We start from the raw sequence: 17,258 nt of genomic DNA on the forward strand, positions 1-17,258 counted from the left end.
ATTTGTACCAGGATAGTTCCACATGTATATAAGTCAATACAACAATATGTATCAAGATATTATAACTCAACATGTCACTAGCAGGGTTTTGAGCCAAAGATAACAATAATCCGCTAAACCACCCAAGATAACCCCAATTATATATATATATATATATATATATATATATATATATAAAGAAAAGAAGTAATTGAAACTAAAAACAATTATTTAGTTTATAATAAGAAGGAGAGGTGTAATTCAATAAAATGAATATTTGACATAATAATAATAATAATAATATAGGTTATAAATAAAATATTTGAATGTTATCTGTATATTATATATGGTTAAAAAAGAAAACGGATATTGTATAAAGAAACTCAAAAAATAACCTCTTAATAGGCAGATTTTATAGCCAAATATGAGAGTTGTGTATTTCCTTCATTTCCAAACTTTGAGTTGACACATGTTCTTTTTAAAGTTAAAATAAAATATTCTCTAAATGAAAACACAATGTCGACCATAATAAAAAAAAATGAAAATCATAATTGATTAGTTTTAATTAAAAGCATAAAAGACAATAATCTCACTCTTATCCTCTTATATGAGTTCATTGTTGATATTACAACCAAGTATAAAGGATATGTAATAAGAATATTTCACTCTCATTGTCTGCCATAAATAAAATATTTTGATGTTTACGTTGAGTAACATAATTTTATATCAACTTTATATGGAGACTAATATAGATTGATCTTACTATGATTTTATGAAGGGCCAAAAGGGATTAAATCTCTTGAAGTGCAAATCTATTTTAGGGTCTAAAACTTTTTAGACAATGCACACCTCAAGATATTTGATCCTTCTTTTCTCTTGGTAAAACTATCGATAAAATAGATATACTCTTTCTCTCGTTATGAAATTGCACTTTTGAACAATCAAATAGATACAACTCATTGAAACCCATAATGAACAATTGTATTATTTAAATTATACATATCTTATACTCAAAATGCCAAAAAAATCTTTATTGAATATTAAACAAAATTATCCCAAAAAATATACATGAAAAAAAATGGCTAAATTGTAACCTAACACTAATAATTGGCTTCACGAATCTATATATTTAGCTACAAATACCATTCCTAACCTTTAATCTATAAATTTCCCTATAACATAAATAGTTTTGAATCCTTTTATTTCTTTCTGGTATTTTTTATTGACAAAGTTCACAGCGAAGTTTACATAAATGTGTATATCATTAAGAGGTTGGAACAAAGGAATCTTAAGACACGTTCCTAAGTTGTCACAAAAAAAATCAAGTGTGGTGTTGAAATGGGTCTTTCTATACATAGTCTTTGGATAGGAGGTTTGAGATTCAGGATTGAAAGTAAAGTATTGCACATTAGGTATTAATGGCCTACAATTTTTTGGGATGCCAAGAAATACGTCAAACGTTGTGGCAAATGTTAGAGAATGGGCCGACTTATACATAATTACAATATGTCACTCCAGCCTCATATTTTGGTGGATCCATTCGAAAAGTGGATCTTTAATTTGGTAGAGCCAATCAATTCCCCATAAAAGTAGAAGGTGTAAGTTCTACTGTTCACAAACTATATAACAAAGTGGGTTGAACTAAAGACTCTTCATAAAGATACAAAAAAAAAAACAATGGTTAATTTCCTATACTCTTCTTTTCTTTTTTATTATTATTTATGGAGTCCTTAAGCAGTCATTACCCATCAAGGACATTGTTCACTTCTCAACTCATCTACTAGCTTATTTTCTCTAGAAATAAAAATACAATTTTCTTTTCTAATTATTTTATCATAACTTATTTTCTCTAGAAATAAAAATACACTTTTTTTTTCCTAATTATTTTATTAAAATAGCTATTTTATTAAAATATGTAATAAATAATTAAGATAATTTGATTTACCAAATAAATTTTAATTTAGTACAAAATCTTTTTATTTACATGGAGTATGGTTAAAAAATAAAATAATTTATTTATGTAAAACATATAATCATCTTAAAAATATAATGAATATAATATAATTATTAAATCCCTAATGGGGTGATGAACGAAGAGACCGGGGATCATGAGGTGGCATTTAATGATCTCCCACATGATGACTAAATGTAGAGGCGTTTTAGAGGAGTTAGTTTGGGCAGGTGGAATAAGAAGTTTTATGAACAAATTGTGGTTATTTGTGTTGTCTGGTTCGTTGTGGTTTATGATAGTTGGTGTCAAAGAATGAGAAGACCAATGTTGGTGGGGATTTTCATGCATGGAGTGCAAGGTGGCTATCTATCACAACCCTACCTTGCCGTTCGTTCTATGAGTTCAAAGACGAGTAATAATTAAGATGTTAATGGATTTAATTATGCCAAAGAGGTGGTGTGAGCAGTAATCATTTGGGACCCTGGTTAATTTTGGGTAGTCCTGGTTGTGGGCGAGCTTCTAAAATTGGGGTAAGTGCTTCATCATGTTGGGTGAGCCGCATCTATGTCAATTTCTGATGATTCTTCACTCTCTGGGGTTCACGTAAAAATTTCTTGCATCATTCCTCATTTTTTTCTACTTTGGTATGGTTGTGTCTCTATAGTGGTGTATAGAGTATGGTGGGGATTGGTTCGGGTGGTGGAAAAGGTTGGTGGCTGTTTAATTGTGGTTGTACCCTCAACTTCGGTAGCCCCTTTTATCTGGTAGGGCAGTGATGTGGTGGGTTTGTAGTTCATGGAGGCAATGGGATTTCAATTTCGGAAGTAAGGGCAGAGAGTCTCATGCAGGTGGGAGGCGTCGATAGTAGTCCAGGCTTGTGGCGTTGATGGTGGTGGTTTGGATTTGTCGAGAGGGGTTGTTGGCTCAACTCAACTTTGTGGCCGAAAGGTGGTCAAACTTGAATTAAGGGGTATCCCATGGTTTGGAAGTCCTTCATTGGAGTTGGCTCGTAGTTGGCGAGGAGTACTGGGACTTCCATAATTTCATCCATCTTGATAGTGGGACAAGTGGTTTGGGCTTGTTGAGGGGGTTGTGTTCGGGGCGAGTAGGAGCATAATGCAATTCCAACATGGAAGAGCTCGGAGAGGCATTGGTCCTTGCAGTCATGGCATAGCACATCGAGTGGAGTTGTAATATTATCGAGTAGAGGTGGAGAAGCAACATGTTATCTCACTTGGGTGAGTGGAATTACTTCCACCCTTTGATTCCTCAGAAGCATAGATAAACTAGGTTACAACATTGGTGGAGAAGTTGGCCCATGACCATCATGATGATTGCAATGAGGCCATTTCTTTTATGAACGACCTCTGACACAATCAATGGCATATGATGGATTGCTTGGTTTCCCTTCGTTGAGAAAAAAGAGGCTTCATGATTGGTTGTATTGCTTGAAGGCCAAATGGACCACATGGACACACATGTTCATGAGGTCTTTCGCCTTCCACATGGCAATGGTCCAGACAACCCAACTCTACGCAATATTGACCACTAAGGATGACTATAGGTTGCATTTTGATACTTGGGCTCTTTTGGTTAATTTGAGAAAACTATGTATGGTCCTCTAGCTTCTTTTTGTTTTTATCAGTATCGTTTTGTCATTACCACCTGGCCAACAAGTCTGATAGAAATGCAGCCGATGGAGTTTTGAAACTACACTCCTCATAATGTAACTATTTTATGAATTTATAGAATATTTAAACTTACTGTATATATGAATGTGAAGATATTGAGAAAAAAACACATACATAAAGATGTATTTTTATATTTTATATTTTATATTTTTATTTTCTTATAATAAAAATAAAACATTAAAATAATTAGAAAATAAATGAATGTAATATATATATATATATATATATATATATATATATATATATATATATATAGATAGATAGATATATATTTTATATTAAAAATAATAACATTAAATAATTAAAAAAATAAAGTGAATTAATAATTTAAATATGTTAAAATTTATTTCGGTAAATAATCCATAATATTAGAGAGAGAAAATTAATATTTTTATTAACTATACAGATATTATATATTATGTTAAATTGTGTTAAATTAATTATATTATGGATCACGAGGCGTAAAATAGATGGTGACAGGATGAGTTGTACAACTAAGTCACTCCGTGATGTGAAGGTCATAGGTTCAAAACTCCATGGGCACAAATCTAGCCGTGTTGGAGGCTGGTGTGATCCTCGAGTTATTTTGATGGCTTAGATGCCCTTGGGTTGCGATTTCTCAAGTCAAAGGTCAAACCCATATATATCAACTAAGACAACTTGACAAGCAAAAAAAAGTTTAATTATATTATAATTTACTTAATCACGGCTTTATCAAGTATTAAATATTTTGAGGCGCAAACTTCTTTTAGAGTGCAAAAATTTAAAAAGATTTCTATCTCAAGGGATTTGAGATTCCCTATTAGCTGTTGATATAGCCATGGTTAAGATAAATGTATATTGACTCTCCTTCTATCTTTATGTATGTCTTCATTGTTTAAATTACATCTTTGAATATATATATATATATATATATATATATATATATATATATATATATATATATATATATATATATATATATCACCTAGAAAATTGCCTTGGGCACATAGATTATGTAAACTACACATAGCTTAAACTTGCAAGTCCACAAAATATTTCCTAGATGTGAGACAAAATTATCCAAAAAATATATGTAAGAAACAACCAAAATGTAGAATAAGAGGACTACTTGAAATGTTCTACTTATGAGAATTTAATTTTTTTTAAATTTTTATATAATATATACATACTTAAATCTTATGGGTATATACATACTTAAGTCTTATTATTCTATATTTCGGTTTTTAGGTATAATTTTTGGGATAATTCTTTTTATATTCCAACAAATTTTTATTGGAATTGCAAGTTTAAGCTATCTATAGTCAAGACAATCCAAGTGACCAAGTCATTTTTCACGGAGTTGTATCTATTTATTCATAAATGCAATTATATATATATATATATATATATATATATATATATATATAGAGAGAGAGAGAGAGAGAGAGAGAGAGAGAGAGAGAGAGGTGCAAATATTTTTTAAAGTTTTTGGCTTTAAGATAGGATTTCAACTCAAGAGATTTGATCCCTACTAGAATTTCATAGATTCATGGTTAAGATGCCAGATTGGTGGGTAAAACAATTCAAATAGTCTCACTATTTATATTTTGGCTTGAAATGGCTTGAAATTCAAGTTTGTTGGAATTATAAGTTTAAACTATGTAGTCTACACAATTGAAGTGCCCAAGGATATTTTCAAAGCATAAAATTCATTTATATATTAAGAAATGAAATTTAAGCAATGAATTATTAAACATGGTGGTGTATGTGCACGTGTGTAACTAGTATAGTTCCATCTTAACCACTATCTATGAGGCATCAAGAGAGATCACTCTTTGGAGGTGCTGACATTTTTTCAAGTTTTACACTTCAAAAGAGGTTTGCATCTCAAAAGATTGATCCTTTGGGCGTTGGCTAGGACGAAGGTTAAGGTGTATCTTTTAATCATCAATAATTATTAGATAGATTTAGGGGTTTTATTTCTTTAGAATATTCTAAAATATTCTTAGTAGTATTCACAAATCAATGGTTGAAATTTATCTCCAAATTAGTTATGCTTTTTTGTCTTTTTAATTAAATTGATTAAATAACACCGCCATATAAATTAAATGGTTGGTAAATGTTGATAAGCATCAATCCATAATAAATATCAAAACACTAACTTCATGATACATCTCACATTTCCCAAGATTAAAAAGGATAAAACAAGTTAACTAAATTATAACTTTATTTTAAATTATTATTATTATTATTATTATTATTATTATTATTAATTAATTAAAAAAAAATCATAAATTAGGCATACGTAGTTTTCAAAGAGCATCTAACAAGATTATTTAGCGTAGAGATTCACCACTATTTTATAACAGAGATTGAAAAAATAAAAAAAATGCTATATGAATAACCTTCAAATGAAATAAGTTATGATTTTTTGTGCATACCGTATCAATAAGCTAGGGCATTGACCCATGATATTGTAACAAAGCCTACTCATAGATTAAGAATTTTTATGGTAAAGTGAGGGTAAATCTCTATAGCTAGAAATCTTGTTAGATATTTTTTAAAAATGCTTATAAGATTAGGTTATATATTAATTCCTTTTATAACTAATAATAATATTAGCCATTTAAAATAAAGTCATAATTTAATTAATTTAAGTCTATCAATATTTACTAACATTTAATTTATATTAATACAATAATATATAAGTTAAACATAACTATATTTAATAACTTATAACATAAATTTTAATTATATTAATTAGATTTATCTAGTGTAGTTGAGAGAAATGATTAAAATTCTCTGACATTCTTATGAATAACATATTGAAATTTAATTTAATGATTTAGAAACACATTTATTAATATAATTAAGAATAATAAAAATACAACAATTCATATAAATATAAATACAACTAGATTTTATATATAAAATAATTCCAGTTTTAATATATAAAATAATTTTTAGTATTATATCATTGATAATATAACATGGACATCCTACCATATAATGTATTCATAACATAATTATCAGATTGTTTTAATATATCAATGGATGGGTTAGAAATTAAATTTAGTACAATGTATTATATAGGTTTAGAGTGATTCGATTATAATTAATATATTGTGCATTAGTTATAATTATATAATTAATAATTTAATTAAAATAATTAAAATCTATAATATTTAAAATTTAATATAATATATTATGGTAATATATTTATTATTGGTTAATTGGGGTCATTTACGAAGGTTGAATAGAAGGTTTATTATTTTTATATAATTGCAATGACTACGTATTTATAAATGTTGTATTGCTCATAAATATTGCTCTATTGACTTTTAGCTTTTGAACTAGAAAAAGTCTGATATAGATAGATAGATAATTTATTAATCGATTAAGAATTATTTTATAATTGAATAGGCTAGATGTTATTAAGTAATAATATTACATTAAATAATAATAATATTAAGGTAATTAAGATTTGATATATGTGTATGTAAGGGCATTAATTAAAAAAGAGACATTATTCATATGTAATTATGCTATTTATTTTAGAATAGGGTTTGTAATGTTTTAATTTGATTATTAATAATTATTAAGTGGATGGATGATAGGTATTTAAGCTTTAAATAATGTTTTAAAATATTCTTAACATATATAGTGTTTATCAATTGTTTAATTTATATAATTATACTAATTATTAGTCATGTATGGCAGTGACTATAGTATTGACTCTGCATTTTTTTTCTGTGTTTTTTCCAATTTTAACCAGAGTTTCATGTAAACTTTGAATATTTCTATTTTCTGTAAATTCAAAATTAATTTTGCAATTTTAAACAAAGTTTCATGAAAACATTGAATATTTCTATTTTCTGTAAATTCAAAATTAATTTTGCAATTTTATGGAAATTTTATTTCTAATTTTCAGTTGGTTGAACCCTCTAATGGACATAATTCCTTTTCAATTGGTTGAGTGAGCTCTAATGGACATAATTCCCTTGGTGGAAGGCCTTTTATTTTCCATCTTTATGCCTGACAAGTAATTTGATTAAAAAAAAAAAAAAAAAACTATTTTTTTTCAGTGGCTATTATTCCTACCCATACTCTAACATTGACATTATTATGCCCTTACCAATATTACTGTCGATGGAAACAAAACATTGATACATTGTCGGCTAAAAATTATAGCACATTTGCAATAATGTCTTACCAATTTAAATGAATTTAAAAAAATTAAATATCTTTCCAAACAGTTATGTGTTTTGTTGTCATAGACAATGTTTTGTGATAATATTTCTTGTGCGAAGTTTTTCTTGTAGGAAACATTCAATGTGCAGAAAGCTTCGCACAAGCAAAGATCCACACACCGCAAAGTGGCCTTGTTATGGCTTATCACATCTTAAGTTTCGGGTTTGATAAGCAATGTTTAAAAATTCCCTAAAATTCCCCTGTTAACTGTCCATGGCATGTCGTAAAAAATTCCCCTGTTAACTGTCCATGGCACGTCGTAAAAGTTTGGGGTTACATATGCAATGTTTAAAAATTCCCTAAAATTCCCCTGTTAATTCTCCATGGCATGTCGTAATATTTAATTTCGTGGTAACAATATATAACCAGTACGCGACACCATAAAACACAGATAAATTTCCGTGCAAGCTAGAAATTCTAGTATCAAATGTTGGGTAATTTGTTTCTACCGGGCTAAATAATTTCTAGTTATGTCCAAGCTCAGGAGAGTAAATGTATAAAGGAAGCAATGACAAATGTTCACTGTATCTCACCAATCAAATCTCTGTTTTCTAAGACCTTCCTCAACTCTTGGTGCAGTTGATCATACCTATCAACAGAACCAGAGCCATGTAATTCTTCATGATGTTATGAGGACGAAGTATGCTAGGCTGTGACTCCACCTAACTTGCGTTGGGATGCGTCTTCTAGCGCTTTATTTTCCTTCTGAACCCCTGTTGTGTATGCTACGACTTCTTTTGCCTTACTATAGACATCTAGGGATTCTCTCAGATTATCTGGTGATCCTTTTGTGCAATGTCGATGGAAAGAAAACAACTCAAACTCAGAGAAGAAGCAGATTAATAACAGGTTACTTCTTGTTAAATCTCCAGGACACTGTTCAAATCTAATCTGCTACAGAAAAACCGTCACTTATCACTGTTCTTGTATATTATTTTGACCAGCTTTATCATCAATACAAACTGGGAAAATAAATCATGCACATCAGTAGCCCATCGATACTCTATATTGGAAAACTATTGGAATCAATTTTCCACACAGTGATATAAAAGAATCATTGAGTTATCCATATCCTCCATTCCGGCGTTACCTTTCTTCATTCGAACTAAACTAATGAAAGAATTATTTGTTGGGCAGTTGTTTCAGCATTAGAAGCATTAAGCTTCTCTTTTAGAACAGTTTAGTTCATTGAAAATAAAGTAACGAGGATTAGAATTAGCATTAAGCTCTTCGAATATAATTAGAATTCAATAGAATTTAAAATATGTGTAAAAATAAATAAATAATATGATGAAGTTAAAAAATAATATAAGAGGTATTTCATTTTTTTAAACTAATATAAATATCCTTATTAATGTGGTTAATATAGAATGATAAACTTATATAAAGCACATCTATAATCACATTAATAAATGTGGTTGATATATATCAACAAATATATACCAACTAAATTAATAATTACAAATTATATCTTATTAAAATATAATATTTTTTTATTATTTTTATGTAAACAAATAATAACGAGCATAATTATATATTTATGATTATTATATTAAAATTATATTATAATTGACATATAACATAATAAAAGTATTTAGTTATTTATTTATCTTTCAGCATTATGTATGGTCTATATATATATGTATATAATTAAACAAAAATATGATACAATATTATTTATAAATAGTATAAACTATATAGTAACAATTATATATATATCAAAACTAAAAACTCAATATTATTACAATGAATTAAGTCTATGATTATTATAAACTCATGGGATTAGTAAATCTTAATATTTAATTAATTTTATAAATTTTTATATATTATTATACATATTAGGAATTAATATTATAAATCCAAAAGATTAATACTATAAACCTAGGGGAATAATATAACCCTAGAATTTATAATATAAACTCAAGGGATTATAAACCTTACGATTAATAAACCAAAGTTATGGACACCACCTCCACATGCACCAGCCTGCATCAGGCGGTGAGATCAATCAATGCAACAGTAATGGGAGGAGCCTCCCGAGGCGTGACAGAGAATGTTAAGGTCAGGGGAGGTCCTGGGGAGGCGACAACTTCACTGGTTTATCTGCTCTTCTCGCTCGCCTCCGGTCTCGCATCGAACTTCAGGTCACCTGAAGAGATACGGGGTCCTCTGTCGCTTGGCTCGGCCCTCTCAACGAAGCAAAATCTTCCCCTCTCAGTGTTTCTATTCGGTGTTCTATACTGTTGTATTCATTTCAATATCTCAGTAACTCATCTCTTTTTCTGGTCGTTGGTTTTGGATACAAGCAGGGATTTCTCTGAACCAGGTTTGGCTCACCAGGAGGACGGGTTCAAGCTCAGCAAAGGCGGTTCACCTAGAAGGCAAAGCTGCTGGCAACAGGTGGTTAGTGCTCGGGTGCTGCATTTCTGGATCTCGGCTGTTCTTATTTTCAAGATGCCTCGTCTGAGACCAAGGATGGGCTGCCGCAGAGGCCAGCCGAGGCGCGCACCAACTGAATCGTCTTCCAGTGAATTGTCAGGGGCACGTCACCCTTTAACGCACAGTAGAAGAGGGAGAACCTGCGCCACTAGCTCTCGCCCCGGGCCTGTCCCAACCTCTGGTTCCGCCATCTTTACCTTTGATAGTGCACTGAATAGACCTAGGATCACTGCCTATTTCACGGTGGTTTTTCAGGAAGAAAGCCAAGCCAAAGATGCAAGGACTCAGCCAGGGGGTTCGAGGGAAATCTCGGCTCCCTCATCTTCCCTCCAGATGAATGTTGACAATGCTCCTCGGCAGGCGGAAAATCAATAGACATGCAGAGCTTAGGATGCGATGATGGTTGATCCAAGTCCCTCTGCTCGGAACGTGGCTAAAGCAGAGGATTTGCCAGATATTGGTTGTTGTCGTATTATAGAAGAGCCCCCTGATGATTAGCTCGTTCACCCAAGCCTCTTCTTCTGGTAGTCTGCCCTCTCCACTGGGCATGATTGCAAGGCCAATAGTTTCTGGAATCTTTGGTGTTTCTCAGTTTTTTGGAGATTTTTGCACTGTCATATGTATCTCAGATTGGACCCCTGCGTGGGTCATAAAATTAGACAGTTTTCGCATATGTTTTTTTGGACAGTTCTGTCTCCTACTGGAGCAGAGTTCTTGACCTCGGTCATGATGTAAATTTACCTTTACTCTGTTAATAGAAATAGTCTTATGTAGAAAAAAAAATATAAACTCAAGGGATTATAAACGTTAGGATTAATAAACCAAAGACATTAATACTAAAAACCCAAGAGATTAATATCATAAACCCTTCGGATTAATAAACCCAATGGATTAATATTATAATCTGAAGGTATTAATAAACCCAAGGTACTAATAAACTAAATGGATTAACATTATAAACCCAATGGATCATTAATATTAGAAACCAAGGGGATTAATATTATAAACCCACGACATTAATATTGAAAACCCAACTGATTAATATTATAAAACCAAGGGATTATTAGTATTATAGACCAAGGGATTAATATTATAAACCCTTGGGATTTATATTATAAACCCAAAGGATTAATATTATAAACCCAATGGATTAACAAACCCAAGAGGTTGTTAATGTTATAAATCCATGGAAATAATATTATAAACACTTCGGACTATTATTTTAAACTTAGGGGATTAATAAACATAAGGGATTATAAATAATATAATCCAAATAAATTATTATTAATAAACCTAAGGTATTAATAAACCTAAAATATTAGTAATATAAACCCAAGGGATTAACATTATAAACCCAAGCGATTACATTATAAACCCTTGGAATTAATATGATAAACCATATAGATTATTAATATTAGAAACCAAGGGATTAATCTTATAAACCCACGACATTAATATTGAAAACCCAAGTGATTAATATTATAAAACCTTGGGATTAATATTATAAAATATTGAGATTAATATTATAAAGCCAAGGGATTGATACTATAAACCGAAGGGATCAATAAACCCAAGCGAATAATATTATAAAATAAATGGATTATTAATAGTATATACCAATGGATTAATATTATAAACCGAATGGATGAATAAACCCAAGGGGTTATTAATGTTATAAATGCAAGGAATTAATATTATGAACACTTGGGATTGATATTTTAAATCGAGGGGATTAATGAACACAAGGGATTATTAATATTATAAGCCAAAGGGATTAATGAACTGAAGGGGTTAATATTATAAACCAAAGGGATTAATATTACAAACCCAATGCATTAATATTGAAAACCTAAGCGATTATTATTGCAAAACTAAGATATTAATATTGTAATCCCTTGGGATTAATATTATAAAAGAAAGACATTAATAAACCGAAGGGATTAATATTAAATCCTAGGATTAATATTATAAACCCTAGGACTAATATATCAAGCCTATGATTATAAATCTGAATATATTATTATACATATTAGGAATTAATATTATAAACCCAAGAGATTGTTGATATTATAAACCCAAGGGATTATAAACCCTAGGATTAAAAATAATATCATAAACACCAATATTAGAAATCTACTATTATAAACCACAATATTAAACCCGAATTTTACAATGTCACAATGTGACCTTGAATAAATTACAATGTAATGTAACATTGCGACAATTATTGTCAGATAGATTATCACATTAAGATAATGTTAGTCACAGTTAACACATTATGGTAGCATTCGAAAATCGTGATATTAAACCCTAATATTAAAGTGAATATTATAAACCTTAACATCATAAAGCACAATATAAACCCTTGGATTATTATTATAAATCCATGGGATTATTAATATTATAAACCCAAGGCATTAATATTTTTTTTTTATCTGTTAGACTAACCTAAGTACCCACGGGGGATTTGAACCGGTGACCTATCGCAAGGAGTGCCTTAACAACGCACCCATTCACCGTCAATCCAAAGCCCCGTAGGCACCCAAGGCATTAATATTGAAAAGCCTAGTGATTAATATTATAAAACCTTGAGATTAATATTATAAAGCATTGTGATTAATATTATAAATCCAAGGGATTAATATTATACACTCAAGGGATTACATTATAAACCCAATAGATTATTAATATTATAAACCAAGGGGATTAATATTATAAACCCAAGACATTAATATTGAAAACCCAAGTGATTAATATTATAAAATCTTGGGATTAATATTATAAAGTATTAGAATTAATATTATAAATCTAAGGGATTAATATCATAAACCAAAGCCCAATCAATAAAACTAAGATATTAATATTATAAACCCAACGGATAGATATTATAAACCCAATGGATTAACAAACCCACGGGATTAATATTATAAACCTAAGGGATTAATATTATAATGCCTTGAGATTAATATTGTAAACCCTAAGACTAATATATCAAACCTAAGATTATAAATTCTAATATATTATTATACATATTATGAATTAATATTATAAACCCAAGAGATTATGAACCCTAGGAATAATATTATAAAACCTATGATTATAAAACCCAATGTGAAATTGTATACTTAACCCTAATATATAGTAAACCCTAGGGATTTATAGTCCCTAACCACAACCACATTGATAATAGTGGTTGTGCTTAGGGATTATAAAACACAATATTAATGTGGTCGTACTTAGGGATTATAAAACACAATATTAAACCCTAATATTAAATGAAATATTATAAACCTACTATTATAGACCCTAATATTAAACTCCAGTTTTGTAATGTCACAATGTAAAGTTGAATATATTACAATGTAATGTAACAGTGTGACAATCATTATCAAATTCTTTATCACATTGAGACAATGTTTGTCACAATGTGACACTGAACACATTTCTATAGCATTCCAACATCATGATATTAAACCCTAACATTGAATTGAATAATATAAACTTTAATATCATAAAGCCTAGTACTATAAACCCTAAGGTTATAAGCTCTAAGATTAATATATTAAACCCTAGGATTATAAACCCTAAAATTAGTATTATAAAGTCTTCAAATCAAAGTAATAAGCAAAACTGACTAATTTATTAATAATACCTTAACCATGGTTGACAATGGTTCACCATGGTTGACAATGGTTCACCATGGTTGAGCATAGAAACCTTGATTAACCATTATTCACCTTATGGTTGACGAAACATGATCACGATTGACCATGATTGACCTAGGTTGTCCATGGTTGAACATGACTAACCATGGTTGATGATACTTGACCATGCTAACTCAATTCAACTCTAATTGATAATGGTTGACCATGGTGACCATAGTTAACTATGCTCAATCGTAGGTTACTATGGTTAACTATGCTCAAGTTAACCATAGCCAATCATGGTGATGATAGTTGATCATGCTTAATCGTAGATTATGCTTGACCTTGAGTATGGTTGAACATATATATATATATATATATATATATATATATATATATATATATAATATGTCATAATTAAATGGTAATAAAAAATAATATTAAGTATTAATATATAAATTACATTAAGTATTGTATTCATAAACTAATTATTAATAAATTAATATTTTAGTTAATATATTAATGTATTAATTAATATTTCTATTAAACCCTAATATTAAACCCTAGTTTTGTAATGTCACAATCTTACGTTAAAAAAATTGCAATGTAATGTAACATTGCGACAATCATTGTGAGATTTATTATCACATTGAGACAATGTTTGTAATAATGCTACATTTAACACATTACTGTAGCATTCCAACATCATGATATGAAACCCTAATATTAAATTGAATATTATAAACATTAACATCGTAAAGCCCAATATAACCCCTTGGGATTAATATTATAAATCCATGGGATTATTAATATTATAACCCTAGGAGATTAATATTATAAACCCAAGACATTAATGTTCAAAACCCAAGTGATTAATATTATAAAGCCTTGAGGTTAATATTATAAAGCATTGGGGTTAATACTTTAAACCCAAGGGATTAATATTGTAAATCCAAGGGATTATCATTATAAACCCAAGGGATTATATTATAAACCCAAGACATTACATATTAAGTATTGTATTAATAAACTATTTTTTAATAAATTAATGTTTTGTTAATATAGTAATGTAGTAATTAATATTTCTATTAAACCCTAATATTAAACCCCAGTTTTGCAATGTTGCAATGTGACGTTGAATAAATTGCAATGTAATGTAACATTGCGACCATCATTGTGAGATTGATAATCACATCGAAACAATTTTTGTCACAATGTGACATTGAACACATTACTGTATCATTCCCACATCATGATATCACACCCTAATATTAAATTAGATATTATAAACTTTAACATCATAAAGCCCAAAATAAACCCTTTGGGATTAATATAATAAATCCATGGGATTATTAATATTACAAACCAAGGAGATCAATATTATAAACTCAAGGCATTAATATTGAAAACGCAAGTGATTAATATTATAAAATCTTGAGATTAATATTATAAACCCAAAAGGTATTAATAAATCCAAGGGATTAGCATTAGAAACCCAAGGGATTACATTATAAACCCAACACATTATTAATATCATAAACCAAGGGGATTAATATTATACACCCAAGACATTAATATTGAAAACTCAAGTGATTAATATTATAAACCTAAGGGATTAATATTATAAACCGAAGGGATCAATAAAACTAAAAGATTAATATTATAGACCCAAGCGATTGATATTATAAACCCAATGGATTAACAAACCCAAGGGATTAATATTAAAGCCTAGGATTAATATTGTAAACCCTAAGACTAATATATCAAACCTAAGATTATAAATTCTAATATATTATTGATGATGATGATGATAGTGGTAACGTCCACTTAGACCAAATTGGTCTATCGAACATATAATTTTCTTAATTTTTAATTGTCTAGCTCCTCGTCTTTCTTGGTGAGATTGGTGTTGTAGCTTTCTTTTTTTCTATACGGTCTTCCAACTTCCTTTATCTTGCATCTCCTTCATCTCTTCTGGTTCTTGGGACATTGGTGTCTTAGCTTCGCGATCTATTGTGTTCGTCCTTTTGAAGATAATCGGAGAAGAAGTTTGGTCTACGAGATTTGCTTTGCTGTTAAATGAAGATTTATTTTGTGCGGTATTCGAATCCTCATAACTGTTGATGCTTGAGGGGTCATCGAGTTTACTTTTTTGTTGTTGGGTGGGGCTTTCTCCCTGCTTGTCTTGAGAGTTGTTTCTTTCTTGCCCAATTTCTTGTGATTCAAAGTTTTCTCTAGAGTATTCTTCTTTGATGACAGTGTAGTGTTCTTTTTGTGCTCCTTCCGACCATGTAGATCTCTGGTGGTTTTTTCTAGCAGAATTTTTCTCCGAGGCTTTTGGGCAATTTTTGGCTAGATGGCCTGTCTCAAAGCAGAATCGATATCTGAAGAGAACACTTTCATAATCGAGTTTCTGGTTCCACACATAGTCTTTATTTGTTAGGTTTATTTCAGCTGGGAATTCGGCGTTGAAGTCCATTTCCACATAGATGCGTGCATAGGTGGTTCTGGCATATTCCTCTATTTCTGGGCACCTACAGTAAAATTTCCCAATTGCATTTCCAATGGCTTTTAGCGAGGAGAGATTCCAAAGATGCAAGGGTAGGCTTGGCAATCTCACCCAAACTGGTGCTGAGGTTATGACTGCTATTGAGGGATTAAATGATGGGTTCCATGGCTTCATGAATAGGCCTGAGTTTTCACAAAACCAAGGGCCAAAATCTAGAATACATTGTCTGCTTTCAGGATTTTCAAAATCTACTATAGAGAAGCCCCTAGCACAGGGGTAGATATTAATTTCATCAGAAATGACAGGTTTCCATACCTCGGAGATCCAATTGTGGAGAGTTGTTAGCCGCAGCCAAAAACCATTGGACCGGCAGATTAGGGCACTTTCAAAAAACTTCAAAGCCTCATCGAGTGAGGGTTGGACTACCTGGATAGTGGGAGCTAGGGCTTCACTGACGATTTGGGCAGGAGGTTGCCCTCCAGAAGTGGATGGAACTGAGACAACAGTACACATTATGAATTAATATTATAAATCCAAGAGTTTATAAGCTCTAGAATTAATATTAGTAAACCCTAAGGATTTACAATCCCTAAGCACAACCACATTGATAAATGTGGTTGTGCTTAGGGATTATAAAACATAATATTAATGTGGATGTACTTAGGGAAACCCTAATATTAAATGAAATATTATAAACCTCAATATTATAAATCGAATATTAAACCATAATATTATAAAACCAATATTAAACACAATATTATAAACCCCAATATATTATAAACCTACTATTATTAACCCTAATATTAAACTGT

Source organism: Pinus tabuliformis, chromosome 1_2 (assembly GCF_031772625.1).
Source record: "Pinus tabuliformis cultivar Carrire ecotype Pingquan chromosome 1_2, CPIR1, whole genome shotgun sequence".
Lineage (NCBI taxonomy): Eukaryota > Viridiplantae > Streptophyta > Pinopsida > Pinales > Pinaceae > Pinus > Pinus tabuliformis.